The following is an 8,073-nucleotide window of genomic DNA, read 5'->3' on the forward strand; positions in this document are numbered from 1 at the left end:
AGACCTCTCCTCCTGCTTTGGTTAATATATAGTCGGGCATTCGAACCTTTTCTTACCCGCTTTTTACAAATTATGGTCGAACATTCACACCTACTTGCAGCCGAACACCTCCGCTCCCGCTTTTGATGGTGTATAGTCGGGCTTTCGAGCCTTTTCTTCCCCGGTTTTTACAAATTATGGTTGGACATTCAGACCTTGCAGCCGAAAACCTCCGCTCCCTCTTTTGATCATACATTGTCAGGCATTCGCACCTACTTGCAGCCGAATACTTCCGCTCCACCTTTTAGTGATGTATGGTTGGCATTTGCACCTTTTCTTACCCTTTCTTACCCTACTGATTGCTTAAGATGAAGTTGTTTTTTCTCAAACTACAACATTTTTTTAATTGTTGAAACTTGATTTGAAGTGGATAAATAAGGAGGACAAACAGTTTTAAGTCAGGCTGATAGAAGGAATTAATTTTATAGCAAAATCTGTATTTCGTCATATGTCGAGAGATGCTTATTGCTGAAGAAGTTCTTTCTCATTCTACAAAGTTTGTTGTTTATTGTTGAAACTTCATCAGAAGTGAAGAAATAAATGAATGCCTATCAACAAATGTGGGATCTAAACTCTAGTGCTTCCTCTAAAATAATTTCCTTTCTCAATTCAGAAATGTGTGTGTGTAAGTCACAACACCCGTGACACCAAAACGGCTTTCTTTTCTCTCTTTTCTCTACACTCTGCACTGTGAGCACACACACCAAATCAGAAAGGCTTTTTTCTCTCTTTTCTACATTATGGACTGTGGGGACACAAAACCGCTCTCTCTTTTTTTTTTGATTGTGTGCCAGGGCGTTGTCTCACGTATTAGATTATGCTTACGATACGAATGGGTTTATCAGTCACATCAGAATCCATACATACTGATCCTCCCGTAATAAAATGGTCGGATCTTATCAAACACACTTTGTTTCTTGTGACAATCAAGTCAGCGAAACAGCGTATACACGTCAAGACACTGAATCAAGTTTGCCACAAGAACTCATAAGTTTGGCAGTATTGCTCTGCCGTCAGCAATCATACACCCATTTTATTTTCGTGAGACATGTGCAGGCACCTGTTCATCTACTGTTCTATCACTATGAATTAGTTTATCTATTATCAATAAGGATACTTCTACAACTACTATCAAAGTATGTCCAGACTTCTTATGTTGTCAGTTGCTATATATGAATAAGTGGGTAGCTACTGACAAGCATTAAGCATGTCACACAGCCCAAACATATAACATTTCAGGACACACCACACAGTTAACAACCACAGTGAAGTGTCAAAGCCCAAACATGTAACATTCAACAGGACACTTACACAACACATTCAAATCAAACAGTCAGACAACATACAAGAACATATACCCCAGCCGGCATTGCTCCCTGCCTATTTTCCTACAGCTCACTATGTGTGCGCACACCTTTATTCACAAACTCTTCAACTTATACTCTTTTACCAAAGCTGCTACAGCTCGATTGGCCGAATACCCTTAGATCCTATTTCGGTGAATTTGACATCTGCCTTACATGTAACAGATTAGCGGTTTAGCAGTTTTAATTTAGTTTGAGTGAAGGAATTCATTTTATAGCAAAATCCGAAATCGTGAAGAACTCATGAAAGTAAGCTTATTCTCGGATTCCTGAAACTTTAGATTTGCTCTTTCTTTTTCTGCAAAGTACAACATTGTTTTTTTTTTGTTTAAATCTTTCTAGACATGGTAAATATGAAGGACAAAGCAGTTTTAACATAGTTTGAGTGAAGGAATTCATTTTATAGATAAAATCCCAAGAGTCTGCTGAGAAAAGAGAGTGAATGCGAAGTAGACTTTAACACGGCTCTGGGAGCGAGCCGAGTGTGGGCTAACCGGGAGAATTGCTTGAAAGAAACGCGACACCGAATGAGAGGTCAGAACAAAGCCTCAATACGGTGTTCCCGTGGTGTTTTTGTTGCTGCCTTGTCGATTGCACAGGGTCAAGCGTTTCAACCAAGCAACGCTCACCATGGGGAAGGTGGCTATGGCAACTAGCCTGATGCCCTGCTCCCGCAGTGACGGATAATCGTACTCTGGTTTCTCTTCATAACATACAAGTCTTTCGCCTTTTACTAAAGACTTTCGTGGAGAGCAGCACTAATGAGTTGTTTCTATTTTTGGCAGGCTTTACCTTTGCGGGTGAAGCCCTTTCTGTCTGTGCAAAAGAAATCTTGTTACTGTGCAGAGTGACTTCTCTGAGTAGAGTCGCCTTACTTGTTGCGATTGTGCCGATGTTCGAAGCTGGAGTGCAAAGTTGTTGCTTGAATGGTGCTTGCTGGAGCATGCGGGAGTGCAAAGTTATACCATTTAAAAGGGCTGAAGAGTGCTCAGTGCAGCGGGTGGGCGGAGGTGCAACGTGACACTCTGGCCACCTATGGCCATAAAAAGAACACTGCTACAAGTGCGCATTGTGCCAGCAAGGGCCCTCGGACCTGAAACAGTGGACAGTTATCGCTTCTCGGCCTTTTGGCTAAGATCAAGTGTAGTATCTGTTCTTATCAGTTTAATATGTCCTCTATACGAGGACTACATATTAAATGGATTTTTAAGAATAGGAGTTGAAAAAGAAGCTTGCTCCGTTCACTCCAAGCATTGACCCAGTACTGCAGTGCCGCTGGGAACGGTGCGCTCTTCTCTGCTCTTGTGAAAAAGCAAACAGCGGTGCAGGATGCAAGTTTCAGGGAGCCCAAGATGAAACTTTCTTTTAATCTGCTGAGAAAAGAGAGTGAATGCGAAGTAGACTTTAACACAGCTCTGGGAGCGAGCCGAGTGCGGGCTAACCGGGAGAATTGCTTGAAAGAAACGCCATACCAAATGAGCGGTCAGAACAAAGCCTCAATACGGTGTTCCCGTTGTGTTTTTGTTGCTGCCGCTGTTTTTTTTTTCACAAGAGCGCACCTGTTGAGGGGGGGCCTGGGGGGGCCTGGGTGATGGTGGGTCTCAGGCCCGGGCTGCTGCGACTGGTGTGACCGGGTGGTTTGTTTGTTGGTTTTTTGTTGTTGTTTGTTTGTTTTTTGTAGAGGTCCTCCGGAGTGGGGTTGGGTTGAGTGGGGTGGGGCGGGATGGGTACCTTCTGGGGGTACAGTAGCTCCCAGAATATGGTCGCTGCAGGCCCCTGGCCTGGTGGACATCAGGCCCTCCTGTCCTGTGTTGGCTCCCTGGTAGCGGGGATGCCTATTGCAGCCAGTCCCTGGCTGCCCCCAGTGTATATCCCCATACCCCTCTCCCTTCTGGCTCCTGTACACAGCACACACTCACACATGAAGGGTTTTGGGGGCGTGTGTGTTCGGTGGGGTGTAGTGGACTCTGCAGTAGTTGCCCTCTGCAGTTCCCACCCCTGTTTTAATTACACCTTAGACATTACTACTTATCAAACACACTCACACACACACATTAGGTCTTGGGGGGTGGTTACACTGAGTGGCATCTGGTGGGCGGGGCTCTTTGGGTATGTAGGCTGCCCAGAGGGCCACGCTCCCAGTTCTACAAATTTGGCTGCCCCTCAATTTTAATTGCTCACTATTAGAAAATATTGAAGAGCCAGAAGGGTGAGGGGAGGGGTCTTCTTCGCACACCCCTGCTTCCTGGTTGCTGCTCGGGGCGGGAGGGGCCAGGAGGATTAATTAATTGTTCTGCTGGTTTGGGGTCTGTGGTGGCTGGGGGGCTGCTGGCCCCCTGGTGTGCCCGCTGCACTACACCCCAGCGGAGTCGAGGGAGGGAGGACGTGTAGATGTATGGGACATGAAAGTGTGTGTGGTAATGATTGGGCCTGGATCTTGGACTTGCTGTCGCCTGGCCTGCCTGTGCTTCTCCCGATGGGGGGGGCGGCGTGGCCTCTCTCCGCTGCTCGCGACTTCACCCACCTGTGGGCACGTCTTGACTCCCAGGGCACTTGGCCAGGGGTGCTGGGGCAGGCACTGACCCACTGTGTGGCTGTCTGGGGCGCTTGGCCCTCCTGGGTATTGGGTGGGGCCTCTGCCGGGGGGTTTGGGGGCGCTCGGGCTCCTGGGGCCCGGATCCAGTGCACGGCCCATGTCTGGGCGGCTGGGGCCTGGCGACGTCGGTGGGCTGTTGCCCCTGGCTCCCGGAGGGCCTCTGCCCTATGCTTATGGGGGCTCTTTCCGGGGGCTTCCTCTGCAGTCTTCTGGGTGGATGCGTGGTTGCCCCTGTGGTGGGCTTCCTGGGTTCTGTGCTCTGTGGGGGAACCTTTTCTTAACTGCTTTTTTACAAACTTTGGTCGGACGTTCACACCTTCTTGCAGCCGAACACCTACACTTCCGGTTTTGATAGTGTATATTCGGGCATACGAACCTTTTCTTACCCGCTTTTTACAAACCATGGTCGGACTTTCACACCTTCTCTTAGCTGAACAACTCCGCTCCCTCTTTTGATTGTGTACAGTCGGGTATTTTAACCTTTTCTTACCCGCTTTTTACCAACTATGATCGGACATTCACACCGTCTTACAGCGGAACACCTCCGCTCCCTCTTTTGATGGTGTATGTTCGGGCATTCGAATCTTTTCTTACCCGCTTTTTACAAACCAGGGTCGGACTTTCACACCTTTTAGTAGCCGAACAACTCCGCTCCCGCTATTGATTGTGTACAGTCGGGTATTTTAACCTTTTCTTACCCGCTTTTTACCAACTATGGTCGGACATTCACACCGTCTTACAGCGGAACACCTCCTCTTCCGCTTATGATCATGTATGGTTTGATATTTGAAAATTTACTTTCTTGTTTTAAAGCAATTATTGATGGACATTCAAACCTTCTTTTTGATGGTGTATAGTCGGGCTTTCGAGCCTTTTCTTCCCGGTTTTTACAAACCATGGTCGGACTTTCACACCTTCTTGTAGCCGAACAACTCCACTCCTGCTATTGATTGTGTACAGTCGGGTATTTTAACCTTTTCTTACCCGCTTTTTACCAACTATGGTCGGACATTCACACCGTCTTACAGCGGAACACCTCCGCTCCCGCTTTTGATGGTGTATAGTCGGGCATTCGAACCTTTTCTTACCCGCTTTTTACAAACTATGGTGGGACATTCAAACCTTCTTGTATCCGAAAACCTCCGCTCTCTCTTTTGATCATACATTAACGGACATTCGCACCTTTTCTTACCCGCTTTTTACAAACCATGGTCGGACTTTCACACCTTCTTGTAGCCGAACACATCCGCTCCCGCTATTGATTGTGTACAGTCGGGTATTTTAACCTTTTCTTACCCGCCTTTTACCAACTATGGTCGGACATTCACACCTTCGTACAGCGGAACACCTCCGCTCCCTCTTTTGATGGTGTATGTTCGGGTATTCAAACCTTTTCTTACCCGCTTTTTCCAAACTATGGTCGGCTATTCACAGCTTCCTCTCCACCATACTTGTATGGTTGGATATTCACACCCACTTGCATCCGAAGACCTCTAATCCAAATTTTTTTGATAATTAGTCGGACATTCGCACCTTACCCGATTTTGGCAAACTATGGCCTTCTTGCAGCCAAACACCTCTGATCTCGCATTTGATGATGTAAGGTTTGGCATTCAGACCTTGCTTCACCTGCTTTTCACCAAATATAGTCGGACATTCACACCTTCTTGCAGCCGAACACTTCCGCTCCACCTTTTAGTGTTCTATCACACCTTTTTTTCACCGCATTTTATACATTATGGTCGGAAATTTTCAACCACTCTCATCCGAAGACCTCTCCTCCCGCTTTTGTTAATATATTTGAACTTTAGTTCCGCTCCCTGTTTTGATCATATATGGTCTGGCAATACTACCTTTTCTTACCCGTTTGTGAGTAATTATGGCTGGACATTCACACCTACTTGCAGCCGAACACAACCCCTCTCGCTTTTGATGATGTATGGACCGGCATTTTTACCTTTTCTAACACATTTTTCAGCAATTATGGTCGGAGATTCACACCTACTCACAGCCGAACAACTCCGCTCCCGCATTTGATGATGTATAGTCGGGCATTCTCACCCTTTCTCATCAGCTTTTTGCAAATTATGATCTGACATTCACACCTACTTGCAGTCGAAAAGCTCTGCTCCCGCTTTTGATTATGTTTGGTTGGATATTCGAACCTTTTCTTAACTGCTTTTTACATATTTTGGTTGGACGTTCACACCTTCTTGTAGCCGAACACTTCCACTCCTGCTTTTGATAATGTATGGTTGGGCATTCACACCTTTTTTTTGCCCATTTTTCAGGAATTATGGGTGGACATTCACACCTTGCAGCTGAACACCTCCTATCCCACTTATGATCATGTGCGGTTTGATTTTCGAAAAGTTTCTTTCATGTTTTCTAGCAATTATTGATGGACATTTAGACCTTCTTGCAGCTGAACACCACCTCTCCCGATTTTGATTATGTATGGACCGGCATTTTTACCTTTTCTAACACATTTCTAAATTGAGAAAGGAAATTATTTTAGAGGAAGCACTAGAGTTTAGATCCCACATTTGTTGATAGGCATTCATTTATTTCTTCACTTCTGATAAAAATGATAAGACTGACCTAAAGAATTGGAGGCCCATCACACTTTTAAACTTTGACTGTAAACTTTTTAGCAAGGTTTTAACGACACGGATGTCCTCTGTTTTAGAGGAGGTAATTCACCCAGACCAGGCTTGTGCCATCTCAGAGAGACAACTCACCGACAGCCTTGTACTGATTCGAGACATCATTGATTACGCTAGAGACAGAAACACCCGGCTTGTCATCTTAAATTTAGACTTTGAAAAAGCTTTTGATCGGGTCTCGCATCAATATCTCTTTCAGGTGTTGCAGCCATCGAATAGGGCCCGATTGTTCCTACTTGGTGAGATTTGCTTGGTTGAGACGCTTGCTCCCCCCCCTTGCTCCTCGGCTGACCAAGTAGGAACAATCGGGCCCTATTCGATGGCTGCCTTGTCTTTTACTCTGTGCAAAAGACAAGGCAGCCACAAACACCACGGGAACACCGTATTGAGGCTTTGTTCTGACCACTCATTCGGTGTCGCGTTTCTTTCAAGCAATTCTCCCGGTTAGCCCACACTCGGCTCGCTCCCAGAGCTGTGTTAAAGTCTACTTCGCATTCACTCTCTTTTCTCAGCAGATTAAAAGAAAGTTTCATCTTGGGCTCCCTGAAACTTCCATCCTGCACCGCTGTTTGCTTTTTCACAAGAGCAGAGAAGAGCGCACCGTTCCCAGCGGCACTGCAGTACTGGGTCGATGCTTGGAGTGAACGGAGAAAAGCTTCTTTTTCAACTCCTATTCTTAAAAATCCATTTAATATGTAGTCCTCGTATAGAGGACATATTAAACTGATAAGAACAGATACTACACTTGATCTTAGCCAAAAGGCCGAGAAGCGATAACTGTCCACTGTTTCAGGTCCGAGGGCCCTTGCTGGCACAATGCGCACTTGTAGCAGTGTTCTTTTTATGGCCATAGGTGGCCAGAGTGTCACGTTGCACCTCCGCCCACCCGCTGCACTGAGCACTCTTCAGCCCTTTTAAATGGTATAACTTTGCACTCCCGCATGCTCCAGCAAGCACCATTCAAGCAACAACTTTGCACTCCAGCTTCGAACATCGGCACAATCGCAACAAGTAAGGCGACTCTACTCAGAGAAGTCACTCTGCACAGTAACAAGATTTCTTTTGCACAGACAGAAAGGGCTTCACCCGCAAAGGTAAAGCCTGCCAAAAATAGAAACAACTCATTAGTGCTGCTCTCCACGAAAGTCTTTAGTAAAAGGCGAAAGACTTGTATGTTATGAAGAGAAACCAGAGTACGATTATCCGTCACTGCGGGAGCAGGGCATCAGGCTAGTTGCCATAGCCACCTTCCCGATGGTGAGCGTTGCTTGGTTGAAACGCTTGCCCCTGTGCAATCGACAAGGCAGCAACAAAAACACCACGGGAACACCGTATTGAGGCTTTGTTCTGACAGCTCATTCGGGTGTCGCATTTCTTTCAAGCAATTCTCCCGGTTAGCCCACACTCG

The 8,073-nt window shown here is 46.3% G+C and overlaps 4 non-coding genes across 4 annotated transcripts; 2 read left to right on the forward strand and 2 right to left on the reverse strand.

Moving 5' to 3' along the window:
* Positions 1 to 2,092: 2,092 nt before the first annotated feature.
* On the forward strand, positions 2,093 to 2,206 carry LOC140285810 (U5 spliceosomal RNA). The gene has a single exon (XR_011910759.1). It is a non-coding gene; the product is annotated as a U5 spliceosomal RNA (small nuclear RNA).
* Positions 2,207 to 2,514: 308 nt separating this feature from the next.
* Positions 2,515 to 2,698, forward strand: LOC140285786 (U2 spliceosomal RNA). The gene has a single exon (XR_011910738.1). It is a non-coding gene; the product is annotated as a U2 spliceosomal RNA (small nuclear RNA).
* Positions 2,699 to 7,255: 4,557 nt separating this feature from the next.
* LOC140285798 (U2 spliceosomal RNA) lies at positions 7,256 to 7,440 on the reverse strand. The gene has a single exon (XR_011910749.1). It is a non-coding gene; the product is annotated as a U2 spliceosomal RNA (small nuclear RNA).
* A 308-nt stretch (positions 7,441 to 7,748) lies between these two features.
* Positions 7,749 to 7,862, reverse strand: LOC140285812 (U5 spliceosomal RNA). The gene has a single exon (XR_011910760.1). It is a non-coding gene; the product is annotated as a U5 spliceosomal RNA (small nuclear RNA).
* Between the last annotated feature and the right edge of the window lie 211 nt (positions 7,863 to 8,073).

Source organism: Leuresthes tenuis, unplaced genomic scaffold, assembly GCF_036924035.1.
Source record: "Leuresthes tenuis unplaced genomic scaffold, fLeuTen1.0.hap1 SCAF_57, whole genome shotgun sequence".
Taxonomy (NCBI): Eukaryota; Metazoa; Chordata; class Actinopteri; order Atheriniformes; family Atherinopsidae; genus Leuresthes; species Leuresthes tenuis.